Below are 15,228 nucleotides of genomic sequence, written 5' to 3'. Positions count from 1 at the left end.
GGGGACTTCCCCCAAAATGGAATTTATTTATAAAAAATTGTGTATTTATTCTTACATGTTTAAACTTCAGTCACCTTCAAAGTACTCTCTATTTGATGCAATACACCTATTGAGACACTTTTTCCACTGCTCAAAAGTTTTTGAACTTGTCAATTTTGATGCCTTTTAGTACTTCTGCAATTTTTTGTTTCTCCTCTTCCACATCAGCAAAATGTTTCCCTTTGAGGCCTTTTTTTCAACAGGGAAACAAGAAGAAAATCATATTGGGCAAGATTGGGTTAATAGGGAAGGGGGGGTATGGGAATCAAACCTTTTTTGGTCAAAAGCTACTGAATGTTCAGCGTGGTGTGGGCAAGTGTGCTTGTAAATCACCCATCATGAAATGGGCAAATGCATTGTAAGAATCTCAAAAAAAAAAAGGTCGTTGAATGCAGCTTCTCACAATAACACTAACTGGTACACTGATGCCGATGGGTTCCTAGAACACTTACCTAGCAGGGCAAGCTTGTACTACGAGGCCTCCCCGCTAAAGATAATTCCGGGTTTTTGGAGGGTCCCCTTTGTATACATGTGGTTAAGTGTTGCAGTAGGTCTATAAGAGCACAGGGTGGGAAGAACACTGGAATCTCACATAGAAGGCCCAGGTTTAACACTCAGCCTTGGCTGGTATTGAATGTGCATCCTCAGACAAATTATATCTGTTTGTTTGGATTAGAGGGATAAAGGAGATAATACTCATTTTTCCCACCCCATGTGGTATTTGAAATAAGAAACAGCAGCACAGATAGCAGATCACATGTATTGGGCTGCCCTAAATGCTTTATATGCACTATCTTAGTTAACCTTATCAACAAGTATATTTTGCAGATGAGAAAATAAATTTGGGAAGTTTTGTTAATTTGCTTAACTCTGCAACACCAGGAAGTAGCAGAGATGGGGCTCAACTCCAGGGTGGCTAACTCAGCCACCTGACCTCTTAGCATTCTGGCATGGTGTGACAGGATTCTGCAAGCTGCAAAGTGCTGAGTACATTAAAGACTGATTTAAGAGACCTTGGTAGCTGACTTTGGGATTATGGCTAGTTAAGCATGTGAACATCATCTCTCATGGATCCTATTGGGTAGGTATTCAATGGTCATTTGAAGAATAGACTTAAGGAGTGTTTCTTTCAGGCAGACACATACTAAAAGTTCTATTTAACTCATTCACTTAGTCTGTGGGGTGTGGCTCCAGGAGATTCCAACACACAGCAAGTAGATTTCCATGTAAGACTGGGAAAGACAAGGAAAGGCCTGAGAAATGAAGAACTGTTCTGACTCTGCAAGAGGGCTGGCCATGCTAAGTTGCTGAGTTCCCAGAAGGAGAAGAGCACCCCCTAGAGTTGTGCAACATACAACCAGCACAGCTTAATGGGTTGACCCTGATGTCATTCAGAGGGTCTCAGAGCAGCAGCATGAGTCTTCCTGGGAGAGAGAACTGAAAGGAGCGGACCAAATTCACCTACTTCATAACTCTGTTGTGGCCAATCTTCCCCTCCCTCTCCTTTCTAGGTTGATATCCCAACCTTACTAAATTGACACAGCACTCACAGGACCTCTCCAACATTGCTTCATTTGGCCAGGTATGGTAGCTCATGACTAAAATCCCATCACTTTGAGAGGCCAAGGCAGGAGGATCGTTTGAACCCAAAAGTTCGAGATCAGCCTGGGCAACACAGTGCAACCTCATCTGTATAAAAAATTTAAAAATGTCCATGGTGATATGTGCCTGTGGTCCCAGCTATTCAGGAGTCAGAGATAGAAATCTGAGCTGAGGAGGCTGAGACTGTGGTGAGTTGAGAGCAACAGAGTGAGACCTCTACTCAAAAGAAAAAAAAATGCTTCATTTGCACAAACAAAATTCACTCTATTCCCCAAGAGGGAAACCAGTAGGGGAAACAGTGAGTCTCAGGGAATTTTTAACAAGGTTGCTCATTTTATCAAATGTCTATGGTAGAATTTTAATTTTTATTACTCTAATTCAGTAGATTTTTTTTAATGCTTTCTGTTCTCCAAGGGCACAAAACTCATTCGCCCCCAAATAGTAACATGTCTAAGTTTCTTCCCAACACTACTGCATATTCAATTTTAGAGAGTTTTTTTTTTTTAATGCTGTCCAAGGAACCTCAAACAAACATGATGGGGACCAAGATCAGAATCCTGACTAAGAGCTCAGCTACACTTTCTGAGTCTTTGACTTTTGAAGTTATAGTCAACGTGGACCAGAGAGAGTCTAGAACTTACAGGATGAGAAAGAAGCATTCAGTACATCAGGCGATCTGTGGCTAAAACTGTCTAGCTCTGTGACCTAAGTTAGGGATGGCAAAAGATAATATTCTGTGAGCCAAGTAATCAGAGGTTGCTTAGAGTGCAGTGTTGAGAAGGATTCTGAAGCTAAATTTAGTTATCAGAAGGAGTGGTGATCCACCCTGACCTAGTCAGTCACACCTAACCTCAGTTTCCTCACATGCAAAATGTGAGTACTGGGCTACAAGCCTGCTTCCAACTCTGCCATGACTTTCTCCGCCCTGCCCCACCCCATCACAAAAATGTTGACGATGAAATGGTGAAATTGGAATCCATAATGAGTGCTTATTTTAAGCTCGTTTTTAATTTATTATTCACTCTCCACTTTCGAGCTCTCTTACCGTTATTATTTCCTAAATAACACCTTCCTAGTTTGAATCTGGGCTCATTATAGTTTCCCCCCAGGTGCGCCTCATTGCCATTATCTACAGCAAATCCCATTTCATTTACTGCCACCCTTTTCATGAAGATGAGCTGATTAATATTACTCCTCACCTTATAAATCCATCCTTTCTGGAATTTACTCCCCTGCTCCGTTTAGAATCATTAGTGAATTTAATCAATGCAGAGTTTCCATTTTCATCAAGATGATTAATAAACATAATAGGAAGTCCAAGCCCCTCTGGGACATCTTGCATGGCTCTTCTTTACCCCTTGAGGAGGCAGCAGTAATTATGCTCAGCCAGGAGTCCGTCAGGCAATTCTGCAGATGCACTTCCTCCTCTCCGGCCTTGTCTCATAAATGGCAAGTTAGAGCTCTTTCCTTCTGTTTTACTCTCAGACCCAACTTGAATATCACCCCTTTCTTAGACACGAAGTCCACCCCCTTTACTTTAAGGTAAGAAAATGGAGTTCTACTGATATTAAATGACTCGGTAGTTGTCAGGCAGCCAAGAAGTGGATCTTAATGTATAATTTTCTCAAATAGGTAGCATATGAGCGAATTAGACTAGTTTCAGTTAACTAATGAACCTTTTATAGTTCAAGGTTATTTTATAAAAAATGGGACAGGTAAGTTTTGAGTGATGAGATAAAGGGAGGGGGTGCTGCCCAGCTCTGGTTGACAAGGTTCCTGGCTGGCCAGGAGGCACAGGGTACTGCTGGGAGGGGCACAGTGAGCAAGTGAGCACTTTTTGTCTGCCCTGAAGTGTGCTTGACTGGCCTTTCTGTTCTAGACTCTCCAGAACATGGGGTTATTATTCTTTTAAGGGGCAGGGTCTTGCCCTTTTGCCCAGGCTGGAATGCAGTGGTACAATCATAGCTCACTGAACCTTCTACGAACTCCTGGGCTCAAGTGATCTGCCTCAGCCTTCTGAGTAGCTGGGACTACAGGCACATGCCATTATGCCCAGCTGGAACTTTTTTTTTTTTTAAATGGAAGTAGCAGTTTCGTTTTATCAGTACTCGTTATCAACTGCCCTAGATCAGCTGGCTTCTCTGCCTTATCATAAGAGCTAACTTCCCAATTTTCACAAGTCTTTCTCCTTTTGAAACTTTCTTAACTTCCGGAGTCTTCTGTTCCTTTGTTATCTTTGCTATCTCCTGTTTACTGAAACCTTTTGTTTCCTGACCCTGGTCTTAGAGAAGCTGTGAGCTTTCTGAAGTTCATCATCTTCTCTTCTTCCCTCCCTTCATGATACCCAAATTCCAAGGGTGAAACAAGCAATGATGAAAATGAATTTTCCCACTATTACATCCTCCCCTGTGGAAAAGAGAGTGTTAAGCGGTTATACCCTGTGCTTCTTTCTGGCTGTGTCTTTGGTCAGGATCAGTGGTTCTGATCCTGTTTCTCAGTGACAGAACTTACCCACAAACACAGCAATTGCTGCTCAAACAAATGATGGGGTTTCGCCCTGACCTCATGGAAGGCAATATTTGAAGGCCAGGATCTATGTAATGATGCTACTGGGTACCATTTAATTTTTTTTTAAATTTAAAGCTTCTTTTAGGCTCCAGATGTGTGGCACATACACCCAGGGGAGCAGAACGAGATTCACTGCAGTTCTGAGATCACTCAATCATGAATGAGGTCTTAGCTGACAGGGGCACCGGGTACCCCCAAGTTCTCCTCAAACAAAGAAGTATTACTCATAATGATAACAAATGGGGTGTGGTGCAAAACCTGTGGATTCTTTGGCTCATTTCTAAAATGAATTTTATAGCAGCCAGCAAAGTTTTAAAACAAAGCTTATTAGAGAAAGAAGGGAGAAAAGAAATGGAGACATGCCAGAGCTGGTGTCATGGGCGAAAGAAATCACCTCTTTGCTCTTTACAATAGACTTGATATACTTTCACAATGATTAATATGATAAAGAGGGTGGAGCATAGGTGACCATCACTCTGGAACTTGACATCTCTGGGCTCCTGATGGGAGGAGAGAAGGGGAGGTGATCTTTTCCTGGCCACATTGTCATTTGCAGGAGACCTGCCAGACATTTCCAATTCATAAGTTCCTTAGCTAAAAGGTGGCCTTGTTATCATTTCTGTGGCTTTGGTTAGTTAGGGGGGGTGGTCTTTGGCCTTCTGGCCTTTGACAGGGAACCTGCAAGTTTCTAGTGATTATTATGCTAAAACATTAATTGAAAGGCTGGACTATCCCACTCTTGAATCTGATGGAGTTTTCTTTTGATTTGCCAAGGGGGTAGGGTAGGTCACAGTTTGGCCTGTGGTAAAAATATTACTTTTAAAATGCCTAAATGCTTCCTAAAACCTGCCTATGGGAAATGTTTCTATCTGTGTCTAACCTGTACTAGTTACCCTGCTTCAATAGGACATCCTAGCTTTTGTTTTCCTATCACAGTTTGAGCAGTGGTAGGAGGAGCTGGAGAGAGAGAGGGGAACTTAAAGTTATATGACACATCTTGGAGTATGTTAGGACTTAATATAAATGGGTTGAAGCAGGAGGAGGTCAGGGTGATGTGTGGGAATCTGGGTTGGGATGGAAGTAAGACCACCATGGAGAAACCCCTGTGCCTTTTTCCTGTGATTTGACATTCATGAGCTGTTGCATGAGGAAACCTGGTACCTGTGCAACTGGAATCAAAAGTTGGATAGAGGGGTTGGAGTCACCTCTGGGACCCTCAAAAACATTTCCTTAATTTTACATTCTGCCTGCATCATGTCAAGGTCCTGTAGCTCCAACCTCATCTCTACTGGTGCCCACACTGCCCTTTTGTGCAAATTCTGTCTCATGATGGGATGATACTTTCTAGGAAGGAGAACTATTAGGGGCTAGGCTCTGTGCTAGACACATTCCCCTACATGGTCATGTGTGTTAGGGTATGGCAGGGTGAGGGTTGTGAGGTGGAGAGGGAAGGGAGATGCAGCACGATAACCCAGAGATCCTAGTAAATGCAAAAGAATTGCAACACACAAAAAGGTTAAGAAAGAAAAGTTTATTCAAAAGTAAATTAAAGAGAGAAAGAGAAGGAAGAGAGAAGATTCACCTCCCCAAGGTGGGGGAGGGGGGCCAAAGTCAGGAAGAATGGCGACAGTCATGGTTCAAAGAGCACATGGCCACACCAGACTCTAGCAGGGCAATGGCCGCTGGTTACTTGTGGTTGAGTCCTTTTAACCATTCCCCTTGATGGGGGAAGACCATTATGCGATTGGTTGGTGGTCTGCTTCCACATTAAAATTACAATTGATGTCATTAGTGGGGGTAGGGATGAGAAGGTTGGAGACTGGGGTCAGGCGCCATGGCCTTTGGCACTGGCCCCTGTTCCGAAGGTAAGAGAGAAAAACTGAAGGCCAGAGTTAGGTGCCCCAGCCAGAGACGCCAACCCCTTCTTTGCAGATAAAAGAGAAGAGATAAAAGGGCAAGAAGGAAGAGAAGGAAGGGAAACCGAAGGAGAGTGGCGTAGCAAAAGCAGATTACAAGAGATACGAGTAGTTAAAACAGCTGGGTCAGCATTTGAGTTCGAAGGAAAGCAGGAATCGGAGTTGTAGAAGGAATAGGAGAGTATGAAGGAGGTGAAAAATCTTTTGAGGGAGAGGTGGCTCAGTCAGCAGGATCAGTATCCTCTGAGGAACCTATGGCCAATGGGGTCTGAGGAACCAACACAAAAATGCGACAGGAAGAACAAATATCTGAGTGGCGAGCTAACTCATAAAAGACCTGAATATATGGGAGCTCAAGGTACTTGTTATTTCTTGTGAAGTATAAATCAAGCTGCAGGAGTGCATTAGGAGTTAAGGAGACACCTTTCGGCCAGGTTTCACTGTCCCCCAGTGTATATTGCAGCCAAGCAGTGTTGCAGCAAAATATTAAAGCTTTGGGTGAATATCACAATCGATTGAGAGTTTCCCATGGTATCTGTAAAAGGAAATGGGTACTATTGGGATGGGCTTTTGGTATCTTGGATTTGTTTCTGGGCCTTATCCCATCCAGATCCCCTGCCAGGCATCCCCTGCAGGTTCAAAGGAATCAGCGCAAAGGATGTGAGTCAGCAGGGAGAGAGCATCCTCCCGTCCCTTTGCCCACTAGCGCTTGCCGGATGCATACTCCACCATGTCTTGGAAGGCCTGGTACCAGGACTTTCAGCAACTAGGTCCCCGACCCTTCCTAGGAGTCTCCCAAGATGGAAACCGGAAACCCAAGAGACCTAGAAAGTCATCCGAACAAAGGGTGGTCCAAGAACACGCATCTAAATATGTGGGTGTGTGGATGAAAAAAGGGGGGGTGACTCACCAGAGGTGCAGAAAGGCGTACCATAGCTGTTGGAGTTTCAAGGTCCTTCGTGGAGTTACTTTGCCAACCAGAGAGGAAAAGAGTAAAGAAAAACCAAGCACTTTGTCTCCCACCCATATGGGTACTGGTGGTCTGAACTTTTCTTCAGGGACCTTCTTGCCTCTCTAGGGAGTAGCCCTAGGCAGAGACCGTCAGTTGTCCTCCAAGATCCAGCCTGGTCCACGGGGAAACTCAGAGACCTTGGCTGGAAGGGGGAAGTAAAGAGTTAACCTTAAAGCCGGACTCGGTGGCTCAGCCTGTAATCTCGCGCCTTGGGAGACTGAGGTGAGTGGATTGCCTGAGCCCGCGGGTTCGAGACCCACCTGGGCAACTTGGCGAGACCTCATCTCTACAATAAATCAAAAAACTAGTTGGGTGTGGTAGCGCGTGCCTGTAGTTCCAGCTACTTGGAAGGCTGAGGTGGAAAGATCGCCAGAGCCCAACAGGTTGAGGCTGCAGTGGCCGGGAGAGGCCACTGCACTTCAGTCTGGGTAACAGAGTGAGTCTCCAACTCAAAAAAAAAAAAAAAAAAGAGTTAACCTTAGTCCCTCACCTGGTCGGGTCACAGCGGTCTGATGTCTTTCCCTGGGGCCTTTCAGCACGCTAAAGTGTAGCCTCACCCAGAGCTTTCAGTTGCCATCAGGTTCCAACACAGTCCACAGAGGGTCACCAGTTAGGAAATATGAAAGAGAGAGAGAGAAATCTCAGTGGGACCTCCAAAAATGTTAGGGTTGGGACAGGGTGAGTGTGGCGTGGTGGAGAGGGGAGGCACGGCATCAGTAACCCAGAGATCTGAGTAGATGCAACGAACTGCAACACACAGAGGTGAGAGAAGAAAATATTTATTTAAGAAAAGTTCACCCTCCACAGACAGGGAGTGGGCCTACATTCTAGGTGAGTGTGGCACCATACCCCAGAGTCCTGTCTTTAATCTTTTTCTTGGAAATGTTGCACGTGACTGCCGTGATTTCCTTATTGACCACCTGTGGATGTCTTGGAGAACCTGTGATACAGAGACCCATTAATGTGCACCTACATTATCATAGCCCCTAGAGAAGGGCATGACAAGGATTCTAATGCTCCTGCACCTTCCCAAACGACATTCCTTAGAGCTAGTGGAACGTGTACCTCCCCTTATCTCCTAGGCATTCCCAGTGGGTAGCGTCAGTGGATTCTTGGCTTCTCTGTAGATAGTGCCCAATTTACTGGAAGATCGAACCCCAACCTGCTCCCCCTGTGAGTGGTCATAACTTTTGTAATTACAAGTTTCATGACTTTTACAGTCCTTGCCCAATGCATGATGTCTTAGGCCTTGTAAATTCCCTTTACTCTAGGCAAGTTTGATTGCCACTATGAGATACCTCTGATACCTGGAAGTCTGTTTCTGAAAAGACAAAGTCAGTAAAGTTAATTTTACCTAAAGTGTGCATTTCTCCAAAACCATAGCTTCTACTTTCTCATCATTGTCTCAGGGTTTAAGAACAAGATGAAAAATGGCTTCTCACTCTCGGTCTGCCCTTTCAGTGTGTATCTTCACAAACATGATTTTCCTAATTATGCTGGTGATAAAGTAAATGGAGAGAAGGGAAAAAATTGCCCATAGTCACACAGCTAGTACGAGGTGGAACAGCACCTGAAACCCAGCCACAGAATTGGCTCCCTTCCTGGGTTGTTTCTGTGAGTCTCTGTTGCCCGATGGATTATTATTCCAGCCAGGGAGACTGAGGCAGTAGGGACTGGGGCTGTGAAAATGCGAGGCTCTGCCAGCCCTTGGCTAGTCAGCCTTCATCCAGACCAAGCAATGGGGAATGAAATTATTTCAGGCTACTCTGGTCTAAATGTGTCTTTCCAGGTTATTCCTAAGGTTCATTTGAATACAGATCGTTGAGGGGTATCACCATCCATTCCTTATACCTCTTTCTCTTCCCTAGTTGCTGGAATATTTGGTGTTTGTTTCTTCTAGCCTGAGGTTATCACTCTGCATTTTGAGGATTCTGATGGCACTCAAATTTTGGTTTTGCTTTGATGATTTAGGGAAATTGTTTTAGTTGGACACAATGCGTTTTATCCTAATCATAATTCTAGTGCATAGTATTTACTGAGCACCTACTATGTACCAGCTAAGCACTTCACATGTGTTAATTCATTCACTCCTTATCCCCCATTTTATAAAGCAGGAAATAGACACTGGAGAGGACACCTTGCTCAAGGTCACCTTGATAGCAAGTGGCAGAATTAAGATTAAACCTCTTCACTTCTTGTAACTGACTTGTATGTGAAGACAATACCCTCTGCAGCCACTTTTCAGCTGCTTTAGCAGGTTAATAGAACAGGCCCAGCAAACCCTTACAAGGAAGAAAGTTCTGTGTTTCCTGGGGGCTCCAGAAAGCAGTAACCTTTGGTGCTGTGTAGGAAAGTCTGCAGAGGGGAAGAAAGCTGACATGAGGTATTCCCTATTCAACTTCATTAAGTCTAGTCCTACAGGGGAGTAATGTGGATAAACAGTACTGTAGTGAGCCATTCAGTTAATACTGAACACACACACAAACACATGCATGAACACAAGCACACAGTCTCTATTTCCTCTCTCTATTCAAGTTCACTAAAGCCCAGTTATGTCAGATGCACATAGTGCAATTTGTTTGCATTTTGCTTTGGGTCTTGCATTTTGTTATATGAGGCTGCTTTTTGCTGTACCCACTCTTTTTGGCTCCCCGAACCAGGTACCACTGAGTTGCCATCGGCACCCCACATCCCACTCCACAGTTGAGTTGATAGCTGCCTCAGAAAGTTCACTAGCCCAAAAGGTAACTCCTGAATCTTGCTTGCATTGGGAGTCTGTGATCAGGTTTGGGGTACCCTTTCCTGAATGATGCCTCAGACTCATTCTCCAACCAGAGGCAAGCTTCAGAAAGCTACTTAAACCCCCTTATCATAGACTAATATATTGACATCCTCTCAATTACCCAGCCCTATTGGTGCCATTTGAACTTCTCCCAGCACTTGCTGGTTTTAAAAACACAGCAGGGCTGCTCTGTTGGAAGAGTCCCATCAATTTACTAATTAGTTCTTTTCCCTTGAAACCTATTTTTGAGTCTGAAATCAGATTGAAAATCAATATGGAAGCGCTGAAAGTTCATACTTGTGCGGACAATTTAAGGTGAAACAGGTTTCCAAAGTAAATGGACCTTCTAATAGTTATTAGCCTGAACTACATAGATCATAGAATTCTGGGGGGAGGGGGACAGCCTCAAGAGGAAAGTTTTTTGACAAAACTCCCAAGGCAACCAGATTAGGCTGGGTGCAACCCTGGCCCTCTGTGTTGCCATCTGCACCCCACATCCCACTCCACATATAATTTGGGTCATAGGACAATAGCAGAATTTCCATCTATTGACTTGTTTGTACAGTCAGATGGTTGAGATGTCAAAAATAATGGGAACCAAAGACCAGAAACCAGATAGCTAAATTTCTCAATTGCTGTAAGTTGGTAATATCTGAAGATCATCCAGGAATGAAGTGGAGAGTCCAGAGGCTCCTCTTACTCTCAAGGACAGGCCACAGCTTCCTCTTTCTAAAACTCATCTCTGCATAACTAAATTGCAGTGCCCATCAATTTCTTGAAAAGAAGCATCTGTGAGTCTTGTTTTAAGGACAGGAGACATATTCTTCTTGGGTCAGGAAAAAAAGATTCAAATTACCTAGAAATACATTTTTAAAAATTTCCAAGGCTGGAGACCCCCAGAATTCTAATTTAGGATGTGTGAAGGAATTTCCCAACTTTTATAGTATTAAAGTTCTTAATCATTTTGATCCAATGTGCACTGTTGGTGGGAACTGCCTCCTTTGCTCTACCTCTAATGAGACCCTCAGTGAAACCAGAGCAGATGCCTACTTTAATTCACTTATTTGTATAACTGATTCCCATTTTTTTGCATGAATAAATAACTGAACAATAAATAATTCACCAGTTATTACCACCTGGCAGTAGGTGAAAGCTTTTTTTTGCACTAAATTTATTTGCCAACTGATGTTTTCTTCGTGGAAATGCTGAACTTGATTGTGTTCTCAGGGGTTAGTTCTGTCTCAATTGGCTGCCGGGGAGTAGCCGTGACACATTTTGGGTAACTGGAAAGGCCAGGCCAAGAGAAGTGACTAATTTGCCAACTCCCTCCAGGCAGTGACTTTGACTTTGCTTCTCACATAGTCTCTTATATGCATCAATAACTTTTTTTGATTAATTGGAATAAAATCAGTTGACTCTACATTTTTGCTAATTCAGAGAGAATCTTTGCTTATCAAAGTGACAGCTGAAGTAAATAACTAGAGAGTGGTTTAACTGAAAAGATTTTTGTAATCATGGTCAGAAGAAAACGGTACTATTATCAGGACTTGACATGTAGGGCTATGGAGTATTGCACAATGTGAGACACAAACTCACATTGTGTCTGACCCTGATAATATTTACAACACTACTCGTTCTTTCTCTAGGACCCAAACTGTTTCTGTTTAACCTCCTTGTACACAGAATAACTTTTTTTCTGCTGGCATACTCCTTGCTGAATTCGCATACCATGTATTTGTGTCTCGACTTTCTGAATATCCTTATTAGAATACTTGCATAATGATGAAGAACATAAAATGTCTCAGATCTGGGGAAATGAAGCAGGCCAAATTCCTTATTCAGAAAATCAGACTGAGAAATAAAACAAGACAGTCTTTAATTTGACAGTATTAATTTACCCGAGTTGCTCTTGATTTTAGCTAAGAGCAAGTACAGCAAAACAAGGTTTAGCAGGTGCTCAGTTCCATTCCAGAGAGCTGAATATTAACTCAAGAACCACCAAGTATCTGCAGGGTTTGGGAAAATATGAGGTTTGCCTGTCTGAGGGTCTGTTTTACATCATTTTACAAAGGGTAGCTAATGCCTGTCTGTAAAATAATAGACACAAATACATATCAAAGTTAAACTTTTAAATAAATTATATGGCCATAGCTTTTTAATACAGTAATTCAGTCTCCCCAGAGCCTAGGGAATTTCAGGATGAATAGGAGTCTGCAAAGCAGCCACCTTCACTTAGAGAAGGAGCTTGCAAGCTTATCCATATTGGATGATGGGGATGCAAACAAAATAGGACTTTTGTGCAGTGAAGTATATCCAGCTACAAAGATGATGCTCTGGAAAGTTCTCAAAGATGAAGTAATGCTTAGAATAGTTATGTTAAGTTCCTGCATATGCCGTATGCCCTCAGTTATGTTTTGTTTTGTTTTTGAGTTGGAGTCTCACTCCATCGCCCAGGCTGGAGTACAGTGGCACGCTCATAGCCACCCCAGCATCGACTTGTTGGGCTCCAGCAATCTGTCTGCCTCAGCCTTCCAAGTAGCCAGAACTACAGGCATGCACTACCATGCCCGGCTATTTCCTCAGTTTTATAGAGGGAGGGAAGAGGAGTTGTATTTCTGCATTATTATTAAGAGGTTGGACCTGCTGGTAAGTCCTAGGCTTGAATCTGGGTTCCCTCACTCACTAGCGGTGTCCTCATCTGTCTTACTCTGACCATTTCTGCTCTTGTTTCTCTGTCTGTACAGTGAGGATAAAAATGCCCACTTCAAAGCATCACCATGGAATTTAACTGAGACTGTACGTTAAGCACTTTGCATACAAGTCAGAAAAAGTGAATGGAAATGTATGTATAGAAAATAAGTACTTAGTTACTTCCGTGACTCATTATTTTTATTTTTTTTATATTTTACTCCAACTTTCAAACTTCCAGCAGCAAAAAGTTCCTTCCTTTATAAAATCAATTTTGTTAAAGATATATGTACGTGAAATGACAGTGCCCTGGATCAAATGAAAAGTCACTGACTTGGGATGGGTCAGAAGGGTTATATATTTCAACTGCCTTAGTTTCAGAATCACCAACTTCACAGCAGGCTGGGACTAGAACCCAGATTTTCAAACTAGGGAAGGATGAGTGCATTAAACAAAAACATGTCTCTTCTGCATTCGTGATTGGGTATGTAGTAATGATACAAACTGAGGAAATGAGAAAAGGGACAAGGACTATCAAGAATGGGAAGAGTCAAAGTAACCCCAAAGATTCAGGTTTGGGGGCTCGCAAGAGCAGGGAATGGAGTGGGGGTAGTTAGAGAGAGAAGCAGATTTGCCATGAAGAAGAGCATGAGCTTGGTTTTGAATGTTGTCAGCTCTGAGGAACATCCAAGCAGGTTTCACCTACACACAGTTTAAGAACTAGACCTGGAGCTGTGTGTCAGGGCAGGGCCAGGAATAAAGACCTGAGAGAAGATTTTATGAAATTAAAAAATGAAGCTATGATAACCAAACTTTGCAAAGTTCAAAGAATAGTCTGCAGTAGAAAATACAAAAGGGTCAAGGGATGAGCTGAGAGGGTCAGCTGAAATTAAAAAGGCAGGAAGGAAATGCCACAGAAGAAGAGGGAAATATGGGTGAAAAGGGCTGAGGACGTGGTTTCAAGGTGGGCTCAACCGTCAATAGTGTGAATTCAGAAAAGAGGCCAGTAAAAACAAAGTTGGAAAAAGAAATCAAAAATCTCTGGATCTAACTAGGAGAAAGTCATCAGTGAATAAAGAGACAGTTTTAGAGATGAGGAAATGAAGCAACCTAAATTCCTTATTCAAGAAATTAGGCTGGGAAATAAAGTAAGAAGTCATTTGATGATAGTTGAGAGATGGTAGAGTAGAGTAATGGTTTATTCAAGATGAAGAACTCTATAAATAATTGAAAGCAGAAGGGACAAGATGAAGGCGATTAAAGCTTTGGGGAGGTAGAAGATAAACCTCAAGTAAAAGACTTCAGCAGCACACACACACACACACACACACACACACACACACACACACACACCAAGAGATCAAGGTAGGGCTGGAATAACTAGCATTAAATTCAAAGGCATCTCCCTCTTGATAATTGAGTGGTTTTGTTTTTAAGTATTTTGAAGCTTTTGGAAAGTTTAGGCTGTTTACAAGGACTTGAAGCTTCTCCTTAACATGTATTTGTTATTTATAGAAGAAATAATTGACGACAGTTATTTATAGAATAATTGACGGGTTTGAACCCTTCTCCTAATGCGGTGGGGTTGGAACCTCATCACAGTACCAGGCGCAGCTGTCATGAAATCATACTGCACTGCTATGTGCTGAGTACCACTCTTCCTGCTGAACTCTAAACTGTGTGGTAGGAGCACTCATATGGGCTCTTTTGATCACTGTATCCCAGTAACTTGTACAGTGTCAAACACATAGTAAGAGCCCAATAAATATTTGTTAAACAGATGAATAAAGGAAGGAAGAGATGAATGGGCTCTCCTACAGAAAGAAAATTTGTATTTCAAGAGGCAACTCAGGATTTGCATTATTCTCTGAAAGTGAATCAGGCAGGCTAGTGAGTGCATCACCTCTTTAAACATCATTTGGTAAATGGCCTTGAATTTTTCTTGGCTGAATTTCCAGTACTTAAAAAAGAAAAATCACATACACCCTAAAGCTACCATCAAAGCCCATAGAAAAATCTGTCCCTTAAATGTAGATTAGAAGCAAGTTTAAATAGATAATATGAAGTGCAAAATACTGACTTTCTGTACTGACTTAATGGCAGTTTTCTTGTACTTCCTTATCTGTAAAATGGGAATAATGCTAAGGGGTGCTTTGAGGATAATCAAGATATTAAGATGGTAAAGCACTTATAGCAGAGTCTGATGCCTTTATTGTTAACTACAAGTATTACCTTATACTTTACTGTGTTCAAAGTTCCATTTCCAACTTTGTAAAGTATTTTAATACTGGGTTACTAAGCAGGTTTATGTGTTTTTAACTTTTCCATCTAAAGACCTTACTACGTACCAAAAGCTGACAAGCTCCAGGATCCAAGTGGCACAGTACATGGAATAGACTGCATAAATATTTGCTGATTGAATAAATGCTTTAAGAATGAAAGTAGACAGATGCCGTGACTCATGCCTGTAATCACACTTTAGGAGGTCAAGGTGAGAGGACTGCTTAAGCCCAGGAGTTTGAGACCGGCCTCGGTAACATATTGAGACCTCATCTCTGCAAAAAAATAAAAAATAATAAATTAAATAATTAACCTGGTGTGGTGGCACATTCCTGTAGTCC

At 42.5% G+C, this 15,228-nt stretch overlaps 1 protein-coding gene across 1 annotated transcript in view; it reads left to right on the top strand.

Annotated features, from left to right (window-relative positions):
* IL5RA (interleukin 5 receptor subunit alpha) overlaps positions 1 to 15,228 on the top strand; it is a 36,581-nt gene that overhangs the window by 15,114 nt on the left and 6,239 nt on the right. The gene's annotated exons all lie outside the window — the stretch shown is intronic.

The sequence above is a fragment of the Carlito syrichta genome, unplaced genomic scaffold (assembly GCF_000164805.1).
Source record: "Carlito syrichta isolate Samal-C Ts95f unplaced genomic scaffold, Tarsius_syrichta-2.0.1 Scaffold117309, whole genome shotgun sequence".
Taxonomy (NCBI): Eukaryota; Metazoa; Chordata; class Mammalia; order Primates; family Tarsiidae; genus Carlito; species Carlito syrichta.
This window is presented reverse-complemented; position numbering and strand designations above follow the sequence as displayed.